The following is a 14,749-nucleotide window of genomic DNA, read 5'->3' as shown; positions in this document are numbered from 1 at the left end:
GAGTCTGGGCAGAAGGCAGGCCTGTCCTGTGCCTCTTGTCCCAAGGGGAAAGCATCTCTTTGGCCACCTGTCCCAAGGGCAGACTTGGGCTTGACACCAGGTGCCATACTCGGAACTCGCAGAAACAACCCCATGGAGAAACGTGCAGTCAGATGCCCTCTTCCACCAAGATGTGGCAGCATTGTGGGTGGCCGGGGTGTGCCGGGGAAAGAGTGGAGACAGTCCGCACCGTTCCCCATCCCAGTGCTCGGGCCCTGTGCAGGGATCCTGTTGCCTCCTCTCTCCTGTGGTGAAGGCACTGGCCTTGACCCCGAGTCTGCCCGAGCGCCGGAGCAAAAGGCAAAGCCTTACCTACGCCAGGAAATGGTAATAGGCATAGAGTGTCATGCTAGGCCACGCACGCTGTTGCAGGGTAGTGACTGTGTCTGCTTAGTTCGGCTTAGCAAGGTGAACCCCGGGCGCGAACTTGGAGCCCTGGAAAACAAGGCCTAAGAGGCACCAGCTCTCCCGCGGCACTTCTTTCCTGCCGCGACAGAGCGAACGACCAAAGCCTTGCTGAGGAAGCAGCAGCGAAGTGCGGTTTGCGCCAAGCTGAAAACCTCTGCGAAAGCATAGCAGTCGCTGGGAAATCAGAGTCGGTTCTGTGGGCTGCTTTTGTTGCTTGCCTTAGCCTAGTATTCGCAGCACGATGGGAAAAACCCGCATAGAGCGAAAGCTTCTTTGCCGGGGCATCCCCTCTGGGAAAGCACAGCATTCTCTGGGAAATCAGAGTCGGGTCTGTGGGATGCTGCCTGCTGCTTGCCGGAGCTAGTCTCCACTGCACGGTGGAATAAACCCGCATGGAGCGAAATCCTCTTTGCCTGGGCTTCCGCTCTGCCTGAGAGAGAAGCGCGGTGGTGCCTGTGGAAAGAGCCATAAGGAAAGGGACACATCTGTCACTGCAGAGCGAAGGAAGCCGGGCTGCTAAGGAGACTCGAGGGGAAGATTAGGGCAGGGGAAAGGGCTCCACTCTGAGGAAGGAGTCTGGGCAGAAAGCATGCCTGTCCTGAGCCTTTGGGCCCAAGGAGACAGCAGCTCCTTGGCCACCTGACCGTGGTGGAGCCATGGGCTTGCCACCAGGCGCCTACCCTAAACTCGAGAAACAACTCCCAGAAAGACCTGGCCATCAGATGCCGTCTTCCTCCGGGATGTAGAAGCTTGGAGGAGGCCCGGGTTTTAAGGGGAAGGAGTGGTGACAGTCCCCCAAAGCTCCCAATTCAGTGTACGGGCGGTGTGCAGGGATCCTGTCACCTCTCCTTTCCTGTGGGGAAAGCACAGGCCTAGTCCGCGAGTCGGCCTGAGCGCCAGAGTAAAAGGCCAAGCGATGCCTACACCGGGAGATGTTAGTGTGCATGGAGTGCCATCCTAGGCTAAGCGCGCTACTGCACGGTTGTGACTGTGTCTGCGTAGTTCGGCCTGGCAGGGTGAACCCAGGACGCGAACATGGAGCCAGGGAAAGCAAGGCCCAAGAGGCACCAGCTCTCCCGCAGCTCTTCTTCCCTGACGCGACAGAAGCCTTGCTGAGGAAGCAGTGGCGAAGGGCTGTTTGCTCCAAACCAAAGCCTCTGCGAAAGGACAGCATTCCCCGAGAAATGTTTTGGGGGCTGCTGCTGCGTGCCTGAGCCCAGTCTCGCGGTGGGAGAAACCCGCATACAGCGAAAGCCCCTTTGCCTGGGCATCTCCCCTTGGAAAGCACAGCATTCGTTGGGAAATCAGAGTTGGGTTTGGGGATGCTGCTGCTGCTTGCCTAAGCGAGTCTCCGCAGCATGTTGGAAGATACCCGCATGGAGCGAAATCCTCTTTGCCCTAGAATCCTTTCTGCCTGAGAGAGAAGCATGGTTGCTCACGTCTGTCACCACGCTCCCCAGGAGCAAGTGTGGGGAAGGCACAGCACGCCGCCCCCGGGGAAGAGAAGGATCCCTTGGCCTTGGGGTCGGGAAACGCTCGGGAAGCAGAATAGCCTGCCGAGGCACGAACAGCAGGCCATGAGAAGACAAGTGTCCTCTCCTCCCTGTGGGGAGAGATTGAAGCGTGGCTGCTAAGGAGACATGAGGGGAAGACAAGGGCATGGGTGCGTGCTCCACTCTGAGGAAGGAGTCTGGGCAGAAGGCAGGCCTGTCCTGTGCCTCTTGTCCCAAGGGGAAAGCATCTCTTTGGCCACCTGTCCCAAGGGCAGACTTGGGCTTGCCACCAGGTGCCATACCCGGAACTCGCAGAAACAACCCCATGGAGAAACGTGCAGTCAGATGCCGTCTTCCACCAAGATATGGCAGCATTGTGGGTGGCCGGGGGTGTGCCGGGGAAAGAGTGGAGACAGTCCCCACCGTTCCCCATCCCAGTGCTCGGGCCCTGTGCAGGGATCCTGTCGCCTCTTCTCACCTGTGGTGAAGGCACTGGCCTCGACCCCGAGTCTGCCCGAGCGCCTGAGCAAAAGGCAAAGCCTTACCTAGGCCAGGAGATGGTAATAGGCATAGAGTGTCATGCTAGGCCACGCACGCTGCTGCAGGGTTGTGACTGTGTCTGCTTAGATCGGCTTAGCAAGGTGAACCCCGGGCGCGAACTTGGAGCCCGGGAAAACAAGGCCCAAGGGGCACCAGCTCTCCCGCGGCTCTTCTTTCCAGCCGCGACAGAGCAAACGACCAAAGCCTTGCTGAGGAAGCAGCAGCGAAGTGCGGTTTGCGCCAAGCTGAAAACCTCTGCCAAAGCATAGCAGTCGCTGGGAAATCAGAGTCGGTTCTGTGGGATGCTGCCTGCTGCTTGCCGGAGCTAGTCTCCACTGCACGGTGGAATAAACCCGCATGGAGCGAAATCCTCTTTGCCTGGGCTTCCGCTCTGCCTGAGAGAGAAGCGCGGTGGTGCCTGTGGAAAGAGCCATAAGGAAAGGGACACATCTGTCACTGCAGAGCGAAGGAAGCCGGGCTGCTAAGGAGACTCGAGGGGAAGATTAGGGCAGGGGAAAGGGCTCCACTCTGAGGAAGGAGTCTGGGCAGAAAGCATGCCTGTCCTGAGCCTTTGGGCCCAAGGAGACAGCAGCTCCTTGGCCACCTGACCGTGGTGGAGCCATGGGCTTGCCACCAGGCGCCTACCCTAAACTCGAGAAACATCTCCCAGAAAGACCTGGCCATCAGATGCCGTCTTCCTCCGGGATGTAGAAGCTTGGAGGAGGCCCGGGGTTAAGGGGAAGGAGTGGTGACAGTCCCCCAAAGCTCCCTATTCAGTGCACGGGCGGAGTGCAGGGATCCTGTCACCTCTCCTTTCCTGTGGGGAAAGCACAGGCCTAGTCCGCGAGTCGGCCTGAGCGCCAGAGTAAAAGGCCAAGCGATGCCTACACCGGGAGATGGTAGTGTGCATGGAGTGCCATCCTAGGCTAAGCGCGCTACTGCACGGTTGTGACTGTGTCTGCGTAGTTCGGCCTGGCAGGGTGAACCCAGGACGCGAACATGGAGCCAGGGAAAGCAAGGCCCAAGAGGCACCAGCTCTCCCGCAGCTCTTCTTCCCTGACGCGACAGAAGCCTTGCTGAGGAAGCAGTGGCGAAGGGCTGTTTGCTCCAAACCAAAGCCTCTGCGAAAGGACAGCATTCCCCGAGAAATGTTTTGGGGGCTGCTGCTGCGTGCCTGAGCCCAGTCTCGCGGTGGGAGAAACCCGCATACAGCGAAAGCCCCTTTGCCTGGGCATCTCCCCTTGGAAAGCACAGCATTCGTTGGGAAATCAGAGTTGGGTTTGGGGATGCTGCTGCTGCTTGCCTAAGCGAGTCTCCGCAGCATGTTGGAAGATACCCGCATGGAGCGAAATCCTCTTTGCCCTAGAATCCTTTCTGCCTGAGAGAGAAGCATGGTTGCTCACGTCTGTCACCACGCTCCCCAGGAGCAAGTGTGGGGAAGGCACAGCACGCCGCCCCGGGGAAGAGAAGGATCCCTTGGCCTTGGGGTCGGGAAACGCTCGGGAACAGGATAGCCTGCCGCGGCACGAAATGCAGGCCGGTGGCCAGACATGTGTCACCCGCTCCCTGTGCGGAGAGATGGAAGCCTGGCTGCTAAGGAGACATGAGTGGACGACTAGGGCCGGGGCGCGTGCTCCACTCTAAGGAGTCTGGGCAGAAGGCAGGCCTGTCCTGTGCCTCTGTTACCAAGGGGACAGCATCTCCTTGGCCACCTGTCCCAAGGGCAGACTTGGGCTTGCCACCAGGTGCCATACCTGGAACTTGCAGAAACAACCCCATGGAGAAACGGTCAGTCAGATGCCACCTTCCACCAAGATGTGGCAGCATTGTGGGTGACAGGGGGTGCGGCGGGGAAAGAGTGGAGACAGTCCCCCACAGTTCCCCATCCCAGTGCCCGGGCCGTGTGCAGGGATCCTGTTGCCTCCTCTCTCCTGTGGTGAAGGCACTGGCCTTGACCCCGAGTCTGCCCGAGCACCGGAGCAAAAGGCAGAGCAGGAGATGGAATTAGGAATAGAGTGCCATGCTAGGCCACGCACGCTGCTGCAGGGTTGTGACTGTGTCTGCCTAGTTCGGCTTAGCAAAGTGAAACCCGGGCGCGAACATGGAGCCAGGGAAAGCAAGGCCCAAGAGGCAACAGCTCTCCCGCAGCTCTTCTTCCCTGACTCGACTGAAGCTTTGCTGAGAAAGCAGCGGCGAAGTGCTGTTCGCTCCAAACCAAAGCCTCTGCGAAAGCACAGCATTCGCTGAGAAATGTTGTGCGGGCTGCTGCTGCTTCCCTGAGCCCAGTCTTGTGGTGGGAGAAACCCACATACAGCGAAAGCCTCTTTGCCTGGGCCTCTCCCTTAGGAAAGCACAGCATTCGTTGGGAAATCAGAGTTGGGTTTGGGGATGCTGCTGCTGCTTGCCTGAGCGAGTCTCGGCAACATGGTGGAAGATACCCGCATGGAGCGAAATCCTCTTTGCCCTAGCATCCCCTCTGCCTGAGAGAGAAGCATGGTTGCACACGTCTGTCACCGAGCTCCCCAGGAGCAATTTTGGGGAAGGCACAGCACGCCGCCCCAGGGAAGAGAAGGATCCCTTGGCCTTGGGTCTGGAAACGCTCGGGAGTCAGAATAGCCTGCCGAGGCACGAACAGCAGGCCATGAGAAGACAAGTGTCCTCTGCTCCCTGTGCGGAGAGATTGAAGCCTGGCTGCTAAGGAGACATGAGGGGACGACAAGGGCATGGGTGCATGCTCCACTCTGAGGAAGGAGTCTGGGCAGAAGGGAGGCCTGTCCTGTGCCTCTGGTCCCAAGGGGAAAGCATCTCCTTGGCCACCTGTCCCAAGGGCAGACTTGGGCTTGCCACCAGGTGCCATACCCGGAACTCGCAGAAACAACCCCATGGAGAAACGTGCAGTCAGATGCCGTCTTCCACCAAGATATGGCAGCATTGTGGGTGGCCGGGGGTGTGCCGGGGAAAGAGTGGAGACAGTCCCCACCGTTCCCCATCCCAGTGCTCGGGCCCTGTGCAGGGATCCTGTCGCCTCTTCTCTCCTGTGGTGAAGGCACTGGCCTTGACCCCGAGTCTGCCCGAGCGCCTGAGCAAAAGGCAAAGCCTTACCTAGGCCAGGAGATGGTAATAGGCATAGAGTGTCATGCTAGGCCACGCACGCTGCTGCAGGGTTGTGACTGTGTCTGCTTAGATCGGCTTAGCAAGGTGAACCCCGGGCGCGAACTTGGAGCCCGGGAAAACAAGGCCCAAGAGGCACCAGCTCTCCCGCGGCTCTTCTTTCCAGCCGCGACAGAGCAAACGACCAAAGCCTTGCTGAGGAAGCAGCAGCGAAGTGCGGTTTGCGCCAAGATGAAAACCTCTGCGAAAGCATAGCAGTCGCTGGGAAATCAGAGTCGGTTCTGTGGGATGCTGCCTGCTGCTTGACGGAGCTAGTCTCCACTGCACGGTGGAATAAACCCGCATGGAGTGAAATCCTCATTGCCTGGGCTTTCGCTCTGCCTGAGAGAGAAGCGCGGTGGTGCCTGTGGAAAGAGCCTTAAGGAAAGGGACACATCTGTCACTGCAGAGCGAAGGAAGCCGGGCTGCTAACGAGACTCGAGGGGAAGATTAGGGCAGGGGAAAGGGCTCCACTCTGAGGAAGGAGTCTGGGCAGAAAGCATGCCTGTCCTGAGCCTTTGGGCCCAAGGAGACAGCAGCTCCTTGGCCACCTGACCGTGGTGGAGCCATGGGCTTGCCACCAGGCGCCTACCCTAAACTCGAGAAACAACTCCCAGAAAGACCTGGCCATCAGATGCCGTCTTCCTCCGGGATGTAGAAGCTTGGAGGAGGCCCGGGTTTTAAGGGGAAGGAGTGGTGACAGTCCCCCAAAGCTCTCTATTCAGTGCACGGGCGGTGTGCAGGGATCCTGTCACCTCTCCTTTCCTGTGGGGAAAGCACAGGCCTAGTCCGCGAGTCGGCCTGAGCGCCAGAGTAAAAGGCCAAGCGATGCCTACACCGGGAGATGGTAGTGTGCATGGAGTGCCATCCTAGGCTAAGCGCGCTACTGCACGGTTGTGACTGTGTCTGCGTAGTTCAGCCTGGCAGGGTGAACCCAGGACGCGAACATGGAGCCAGGGAAAGCAAGGCCCAAGAGGCACCAGCTCTCCCGCAGCTCTTCTTCCCTGACGCGACAGAAGCCTTGCTGAGGAAGCAGTGGCGAAGGGCTGTTTGCTCCAAACCAAAGCCTCTGCGAAAGGACAGCATTCCCTGAGAAATGTTTTGGGGGCTGCTGCTGCGTGCCTGAGCCCAGTCTCGCGGTGGGAGAAACCCGCATACAGCGAAAGCCCCTTTGCCTGGGCATCTCCCCTTGGAAAGCACAGCATTCGTTGGAAAATCAGAGTTGGGTTTGGGGATGCTGCTGCTGCTTGCCTAAGCGAGTCTTCGCAGCATGTTGGAAGATACCCGCATGGAGCGAAATCCTCTTTGCCCTAGAATCCTTTCTGCCTGAGAGAGAAGCATGGTTGCTCACGTCTGTCACCACGCTCCCCAGGAGCAAGTGTGGGGAAGGCACAGCACGCCGCCCCCGGGGAAGAGAAGGATCCCTTGGCCTTGGGGTCGGGAAACGCTCGGGAAACAGAATAGCCTGCCGAGGCACGAACAGCAGGCCATGAGAAGACAAGTGTCCTCTCCTCCCTGTGGGGAGAGATTGAAGCCTGGCTGCTAAGGAGACATGAGGGGAAGACAAGGGCATGGGTGCGTGCTCCACTCTGAGGAAGGAGTCTGGGCAGAAGGCAGGCCTGTCCTGTGCCTCTTGTCCAAAGGGGAAAGCATCTCTTGGGCCACCTGTCCCAAGGGCAGACTTGGGCTTGCCACCAGGTGCCATACCCGGAACTCGCAGAAACAACCCCATAGAGAAACGTGCAGTCAGATGCCATCTTCCACCAAGATATGGCAGCATTGTGGGTGGCCGGGGGTGTGCCGGGGAAAGAGTGGAGACAGTCCCCACCGTTCCCCATCCCAGTGCTCGGGCCCTGTGCAGGGATCCTGTCGCCTCTTCTCACCTGTGGTGAAGGCACTGGCCTTGACCCCAAGTCTGCCCGAGCGCCTGAGCAAAAGGCAAAGCCTTACCTAGGCCAGAAGATGGTAATAGGCATAGAGTGTCATGCTAGGCCACGCACGCTGCTGCAGGGTTGTGACTGTGTCTGCTTAGATCGGCTTAGCAAGGTGAACCCCGGGCGCGAACTTGGAGCCCGGGAAAACAAGGCCCAAGAGGCACCAGCTCTCCCGCGGCTCTTCTTTCCAGCCGCGACAGAGCAAACGACCAAAGCCTTGCTGAGGAAGCAGCAGCGAAGTGCGGTTTGCGCCAAGCTGAAAACCTCTGCCAAAGCATAGCAGTCGCTGGGAAATCAGAGTCGGTTCTGTGGGATGCTGCCTGCTGCTTGCCGGAGCTAGTCTCCACTGCACGGTGGAATAAACCCGCATGGAGCGAAATCCTCTTTGCCTGGGCTTCCGCTCTGCCTGAGAGAGAAGCGCGGTGGTGCCTGTGGAAAGAGCCATAAGGAAAGGGACACATCTGTCACTGCAGAGCGAAGGAAGCCGGGCTGCTAAGGAGACTCGAGGGGAAGATTAGGGCAGGGGAAAGGGCTCCACTCTGAGGAAGGAGTCTGGGCAGAAAGCATGCCTGTCCTGAGCCTTTGGGCCCAAGGAGACAGCAGCTCCTTGGCCACCTGACCGTGGTGGAGCCATGGGCTTGCCACCAGGCGCCTACCCTAAACTCGAGAAACAACTCCCAGAAAGACCTGGCCATCAGATGCCGTCTTCCTCCGGGATGTAGAAGCTTGGAGGAGGCCCGGGTTTTAAGGGGAAGGAGTGGTGACAGTCCCCCAAAGCTCCCTATTCAGTGCACGGGCGGAGTGCAGGGATCCTGTCACCTCTCCTTTCCTGTGGGGAAAGCACAGGCCTAGTCCGCGAGTCGGCCTGAGCGCCAGAGTAAAAGGCCAAGCGATGCCTACACCGGGAGATGGTAGTGTGCATGGAGTGCCATCCTAGGCTAAGCGCGCTGCTGCACGGTTGTGACTGTGTCTGCTTAGTTCGGCCTGGCAGGGTGAACCCAGGACGCGAACATGGAGCCAGGGAAAGCAAGGCCCAAGAGGCACCAGCTCTCCCGCAGCTCTTCTTCCCTGACGCGACAGAAGCCTTGCTGAGGAAGCAGTGGCGAAGGGCTGTTTGCTCCAAACCAAAGCCTCTGCGAAAGGACAGCATTCCCCGAGAAATGTTTTGGGGGCTGCTGCTGCGTGCCTGAGCCCAGTCTCGCGGTGGGAGAAACCCGCATACAGCGAAAGCCCCTTTGTCTGGGCATCTCCCCTTGGAAAGCACAGCATTCGTTGGGAAATCAGAGTTGGGTTTGGGGATGCTGCTGCTGCTTGCCTAAGCGAGTCTCCGCAGCATGTTGGAAGATACCCGCATGGAGCGAAATCCTCTTTGCCCTAGAATCCTTTCTGCCTGAGAGAGAAGCATGGTTGCTCACGTCTGTCACCACGCTCCCCAGGAGCAAGTGTGGGGAAGGCACAGCACGCCGCCCCGGGGAAGAGAAGGATCCCTTGGCCTTGGGGTCGGGAAACGCTCGGGAACAGGATAGCCTGCCGCGGCACGAAATGCAGGCCGGTGGCCAGACATGTGTCACCCGCTCCCTGTGCGGAGAGATGGAAGCCTGGCTGCTAAGGAGACATGAGTGGACGACTAGGGCCGGGGCGCGTGCTCCACTCTAAGGAGTCTGGGCAGAAGGCAGGCCTGTCCTGTGCCTCTGTTACCAAGGGGACAGCATCTCCTTGGCCACCTGTCCCAAGGGCAGACTTGGGCTTGCCACCAGGTGCCATACCTGGAACTTGCAGAAACAACCCCATGGAGAAACGGTCAGTCAGATGCCACCTTCCACCAAGATGTGGCAGCATTGTGGGTGACAGGGGGTGCGGCGGGGAAAGAGTGGAGACAGTCCCCCACAGTTCCCCATCCCAGTGCCCGGGCCGTGTGCAGGGATCCTGTTGCCTCCTCTCTCCTGTGGTGAAGGCACTGGCCTTGACCCCGAGTCTGCCCGAGCACCGGAGCAAAAGGCAAAGCCTTACCAGAGCAGGAGATGGAATTAGGAATAGAGTGCCATGCTAGGCCACGCACGCTGCTGCAGGGTTGTGACTGTGTCTGCCTAGTTCGGCTTAGCAAAGTGAAACCCGGGCGCGAACATGGAGCCAGGGAAAGCAAGGCCCAAGAGGCAACAGCTCTCCCGCAGCTCTTCTTCCCTGACTCGACTGAAGCTTTGCTGAGAAAGCAGCGGCGAAGTGCTGTTCGCTCCAAACCAAAGCCTCTGCGAAAGCACAGCATTCGCTGAGAAATGTTGTGCGGGCTGCTGCTGCTTCCCTGAGCCCAGTCTTGTGGTGGGAGAAACCCACATATAGCGAAAGCCTCTTTGCCTGGGCCTCTCCCTTAGGAAAGCACAGCATTCGTTGGGAAATCAGAGTTGGGTTTGGGGATGCTGCTGCTGCTTGCCTGAGCGAGTCTCGGCAACATGGTGGAAGATACCCGCATGGAGCGAAATCCTCTTTGCCCTAGCATCCCCTCTGCCTGAGAGAGAAGCATGGTTGCACACGTCTGTCACCGAGCTCCCCAGGAGCAATTTTGGGGAAGGCACAGCACGCCGCCCCAGTGAAGAGAAGGATCCCTTGGCCTTGGGTCTGGAAACGCTCGGGAGTCAGAATAGCCTGCCGAGGCACGAACAGCAGGCCATGAGAAGACAAGTGTCCTCTGCTCCCTGTGGGGAGAGATTGAAGCCTGGCTGCTAAGGAGACATGAGGGGACGACAAGGGCATGGGTGCATGCTCCACTCTGAGGAAGGAGTCTGGGCAGAAGGCAGGCCTGTCCTGTGCCTCTGGTCCCAAGGGGAAAGCATCTCCTTGGCCACCTGTCCCAAGGGCAGACTTGGGCTTGCCACCAGGTGCCATACCCGGAACTCGCAGAAACAACCCCATGGAGAAACGTGCAGTCAGATGCCGTCTTCCACCAAGATATGGCAGCATTGTGGGTGGCCGGGGGTGTGCCGGGGAAAGAGTGGAGACAGTCCCCACCGTTCCCCATCCCAGTGCTCGGGCCCTGTGCAGGGATCCTGTCGCCTCTTCTCACCTGTGGTGAAGGCACTGGCCTTGACCCCGAGTCTGCCCGAGCGCCTGAGCAAAAGGCAAAGCCTTACCTAGGCCAGGAGATGGTAATAGGCATAGAGTGTCATGCTAGGCCACGCACGCTGCTGCAGGGTTGTGACTGTGTCTGCTTAGATCGGCTTAGCAAGGTGAACCCCGGGCGCGAACTTGGAGCCCGGGAAAACAAGGCCCAAGGGGCACCAGCTCTCCCGCGGCTCTTCTTTCCAGCCGCGACAGAGCAAACGACCAAAGCCTTGCTGAGGAAGCAGCAGCGAAGTGCGGTTTGCGCCAAGCTGAAAACCTCTGCGAAAGCATAGCAGTCGCTGGGAAATCAGAGTCGGTTCTGTGGGATGCTGCCTGCTGCTTGCCGGAGCTAGTCTCCACTGCACGGTGGAATAAACCCGCATAGCGAAATCCTCTTTGCCTGGGCTTCCGCTCTGCCTGAGAGAGAAGCGCGGTGGTGCCTGTGGAAAGAGCCATAAGGAAAGGGACACATCTGTCACTGCAGAGCGAAGGAAGCCGGGCTGCTAAGGAGACTCGAGGGGAAGATTAGGGCAGGGGAAAGGGCTCCACTCTGAGGAAGGAGTCTGGGCAGAAAGCATGCCTGTCCTGAGCCTTTGGGCCCAAGGAGACAGCAGCTCCTTGGCCACCTGACCGTGGTGGAGCCATGGGCTTGCCACCAGGCGCCTACCCTAAACTCGAGAAACAACTCCCAGAAAGACCTGGCCATCAGATGCCGTCTTCCTCCGGGATGTAGAAGCTTGGAGGAGGCCCGGGTTTTAAGGGGAAGGAGTGGTGACAGTCCCCCAAAGCTCCCTATTCAGTGCACGGGCGGTGTGCAGGGATCCTGTCACCTCTCCTTTCCTGTGGGGAAAGCACAGGCCTAGTCCGCGAGTCGGCCTGAGCGCCAGAGTAAAAGGCCAAGCGATGCCTACACCGGGAGATGGTAGTGTGCATGGAGTGCCATCCTAGGCTAAGCGCGCTACTGCACGGTTGTGACTGTGTCTGCGTAGTTCGGCCTGGCAGGGTGAACCCAGGACGCGAACATGGAGCCAGGGAAAGCAAGGCCCAAGAGGCACCAGCTCTCCCGCAGCTCTTCTTCCCTGACGCGACAGAAGCCTTGCTGAGGAAGCAGTGGCGAAGGGCTGTTTGCTCCAAACCAAAGCCTCTGCGAAAGGACAGCATTCCCCGAGAAATGTTTTGGGGGCTGCTGCTGCGTGCCTGAGCCCAGTCTCGCGGTGGGAGAAACCCGCATACAGCGAAAGCCCCTTTGTCTGGGCATCTCCCCTTGGAAAGCACAGCATTCGTTGGGAAATCAGAGTTGGGTTTGGGGATGCTGCTGCTGCTTGCCTAAGCGAGTCTCCGCAGCATGTTGGAAGATACCCGCATGGAGCGAAATCCTCTTTGCCCTAGAATCCTTTCTGCCTGAGAGAGAAGCATGGTTGCTCACGTCTGTCACCACGCTCCCCAGGAGCAAGTGTGGGGAAGGCACAGCACGCCGCCCCGGGGAAGAGAAGGATCCCTTGGCCTTGGGGTCGGGAAACGCTCGGGAACAGGATAGCCTGCCGCGGCACGAAATGCAGGCCGGTGGCCAGACATGTGTCACCCGCTCCCTGTGCGGAGAGATGGAAGCCTGGCTGCTAAGGAGACATGAGTGGACGACTAGGGCCGGGGCGCGTGCTCCACTCTAAGGAGTCTGGGCAGAAGGCAGGCCTGTCCTGTGCCTCTGTTACCAAGGGGACAGCATCTCCTTGGCCACCTGTCCCAAGGGCAGACTTGGGCTTGCCACCAGGTGCCATACCTGGAACTTGCAGAAACAACCCCATGGAGAAACGGTCAGTCAGATGCCACCTTCCACCAAGATGTGGCAGCATTGTGGGTGACAGGGGGTGCGGCGGGGAAAGAGTGGAGACAGTCCCCCACAGTTCCCCATCCCAGTGCCCGGGCCGTGTGCAGGGATCCTGTTGCCTCCTCTCTCCTGTGGTGAAGGCACTGGCCTTGACCCCGAGTCTGCCCGAGCACCGGAGCAAAAGGCAAAGCCTTACCAGAGCAGGAGATGGAATTAGGAATAGAGTGCCATGCTAGGCCACGCACGCTGCTGCAGGGTTGTGACTGTGTCTGCCTAGTTCGGCTTAGCAAAGTGAAACCCGGGCGCGAACATGGAGCCAGGGAAAGCAAGGCCCAAGAGGCAACAGCTCTCCCGCAGCTCTTCTTCCCTGACTCGACTGAAGCTTTGCTGAGAAAGCAGCGGCGAAGTGCTGTTCGCTCCAAACCAAAGCCTCTGCGAAAGCACAGCATTCGCTGAGAAATGTTGTGCGGGCTGCTGCTGCTTCCCTGAGCCCAGTCTTGTGGTGGGAGAAACCCACATATAGCGAAAGCCTCTTTGCCTGGGCCTCTCCCTTAGGAAAGCACAGCATTCGTTGGGAAATCAGAGTTGGGTTTGGGGATGCTGCTGCTGCTTGCCTGAGCGAGTCTCGGCAACATGGTGGAAGATACCCGCATGGAGCGAAATCCTCTTTGCCCTAGCATCCCCTCTGCCTGAGAGAGAAGCATGGTTGCACACGTCTGTCACCGAGCTCCCCAGGAGCAATTTTGGGGAAGGCACAGCACGCCGCCCCAGGGAAGAGAAGGATCCCTTGGCCTTGGGTCTGGAAACGCTCGGGAGTCAGAATAGCCTGCCGAGGCATGAAGAGCAGGCCATGAGAAGACAAGTGTCCTCTGCTCCCTGTGCGGAGAGATTGAAGCCTGGCTGCTAAGGAGACATGAGGGGACGACAAGGGCATGGGTGCATGCTCCACTCTGAGGAAGGAGTCTGGGCAGAAGGGAGGCCTGTCCTGTGCCTCTGGTCCCAAGGGGAAAGCATCTCCTTGGCCACCTGTCCCAAGGGCAGACTTGGGCTTGCCACCAGGTGCCATACCCGGAACTCGCAGAAACAACCCCATAGAGAAACGTGCAGTCAGATGCCGTCTTCCACCAAGATATGGCAGCATTGTGGGTGGCAGGGGGTGTGCCGGGGAAAGAGTGGAGACAGTCCCCACTGTTCCCCATCCCAGTGCTCGGGCCCGGTACAGGGATCCTGTCGCCTCCTCTCTCCTATGGTGAAGGCACTGGCCTAGACCCCGAGTCTGCCGAGCGCCGGAGCAAAAGGCAAAGCCTTACCTACGCCAGGAGATGGTAATAGGCATATAGTGCCATGCTAGGCCACGCACGCTGCTGCAGGGTTGTGACTGTGTCTGCTTAGTTCGGCTTAGCAAGGTGAACCCCGGGCGCGAACATGGAGCCCGGGAATGCAAGGACCAAGAGGCACCAGCTCTCCCGCGGCTCTTCTTTCCTGCCGCGACAGAGCGAACGACCATAGCCTTGCTGAGGAAGCAGCAGCGAAGTGCGGTTCGCGCCAAGCTGAAAACCTCTGGGAAAGCATGGCCGTCGCTGGGAAATCAGAGTCGGTTCTGTGGGGTGCTTTTGTTGCTTGCCTTAGCCTAGTATTCGCAGCACTTTTGGAGAAACCCGCATAGAGCGAAAGCCTCTTTGCCCGGGCATCCCCTCTGGGAAAGCACAGCATTCTTTGGGAAATCAGAGTCGGGTCTGTGGGATGCTGCCTGCTGCTTGCTGGAGCTAGTCTCCACAGCACGGTGTAATAAACCCGCATGGAGCGAAATGCTCTTTGCCTGTGCATCTCCTCTTCATGGGAGAGATGCATGGTTGCACACGTCTGTCACTGCGCTCCCCAGGAGCAAGTGTGGGGAAGGCACAGCACACTGTCCCTGGGGAAGAGAAGGAGCCATTGGCCTTGGGGTCTGGAAAATTGAACAGCCACATGCAGAAAATGAAATTGGACCATCCTAACACCATACATTATAATCGACTGGAAATGGATGGAGAAGCATAATGTGAGAGAGGAATCCATCATAGTCCTTGAGGAGAGAACAGGTAGCAACTTCTTTGACCTCAGCAGCAGCAACTTCTTCCTAGGAACATCGCGAAAGGCCAGGGAAGCAAGGGCAAGAATGAACTATTGGGATTTCATCAGATCCAAAAGCTTTTGCACTGCAAAGGAAACAGTTAACAAAGCCAAAAGATCACTGTCAGAAGTTATCTGGGAGAAGATATTTG

Source organism: Mustela nivalis, assembly GCF_964662115.1.
Source record: "Mustela nivalis genome assembly, contig: HAP1_SCAFFOLD_195, whole genome shotgun sequence".
Taxonomy (NCBI): Eukaryota; Metazoa; Chordata; class Mammalia; order Carnivora; family Mustelidae; genus Mustela; species Mustela nivalis.
Note: the sequence above shows the minus strand (reverse complement) of the source record.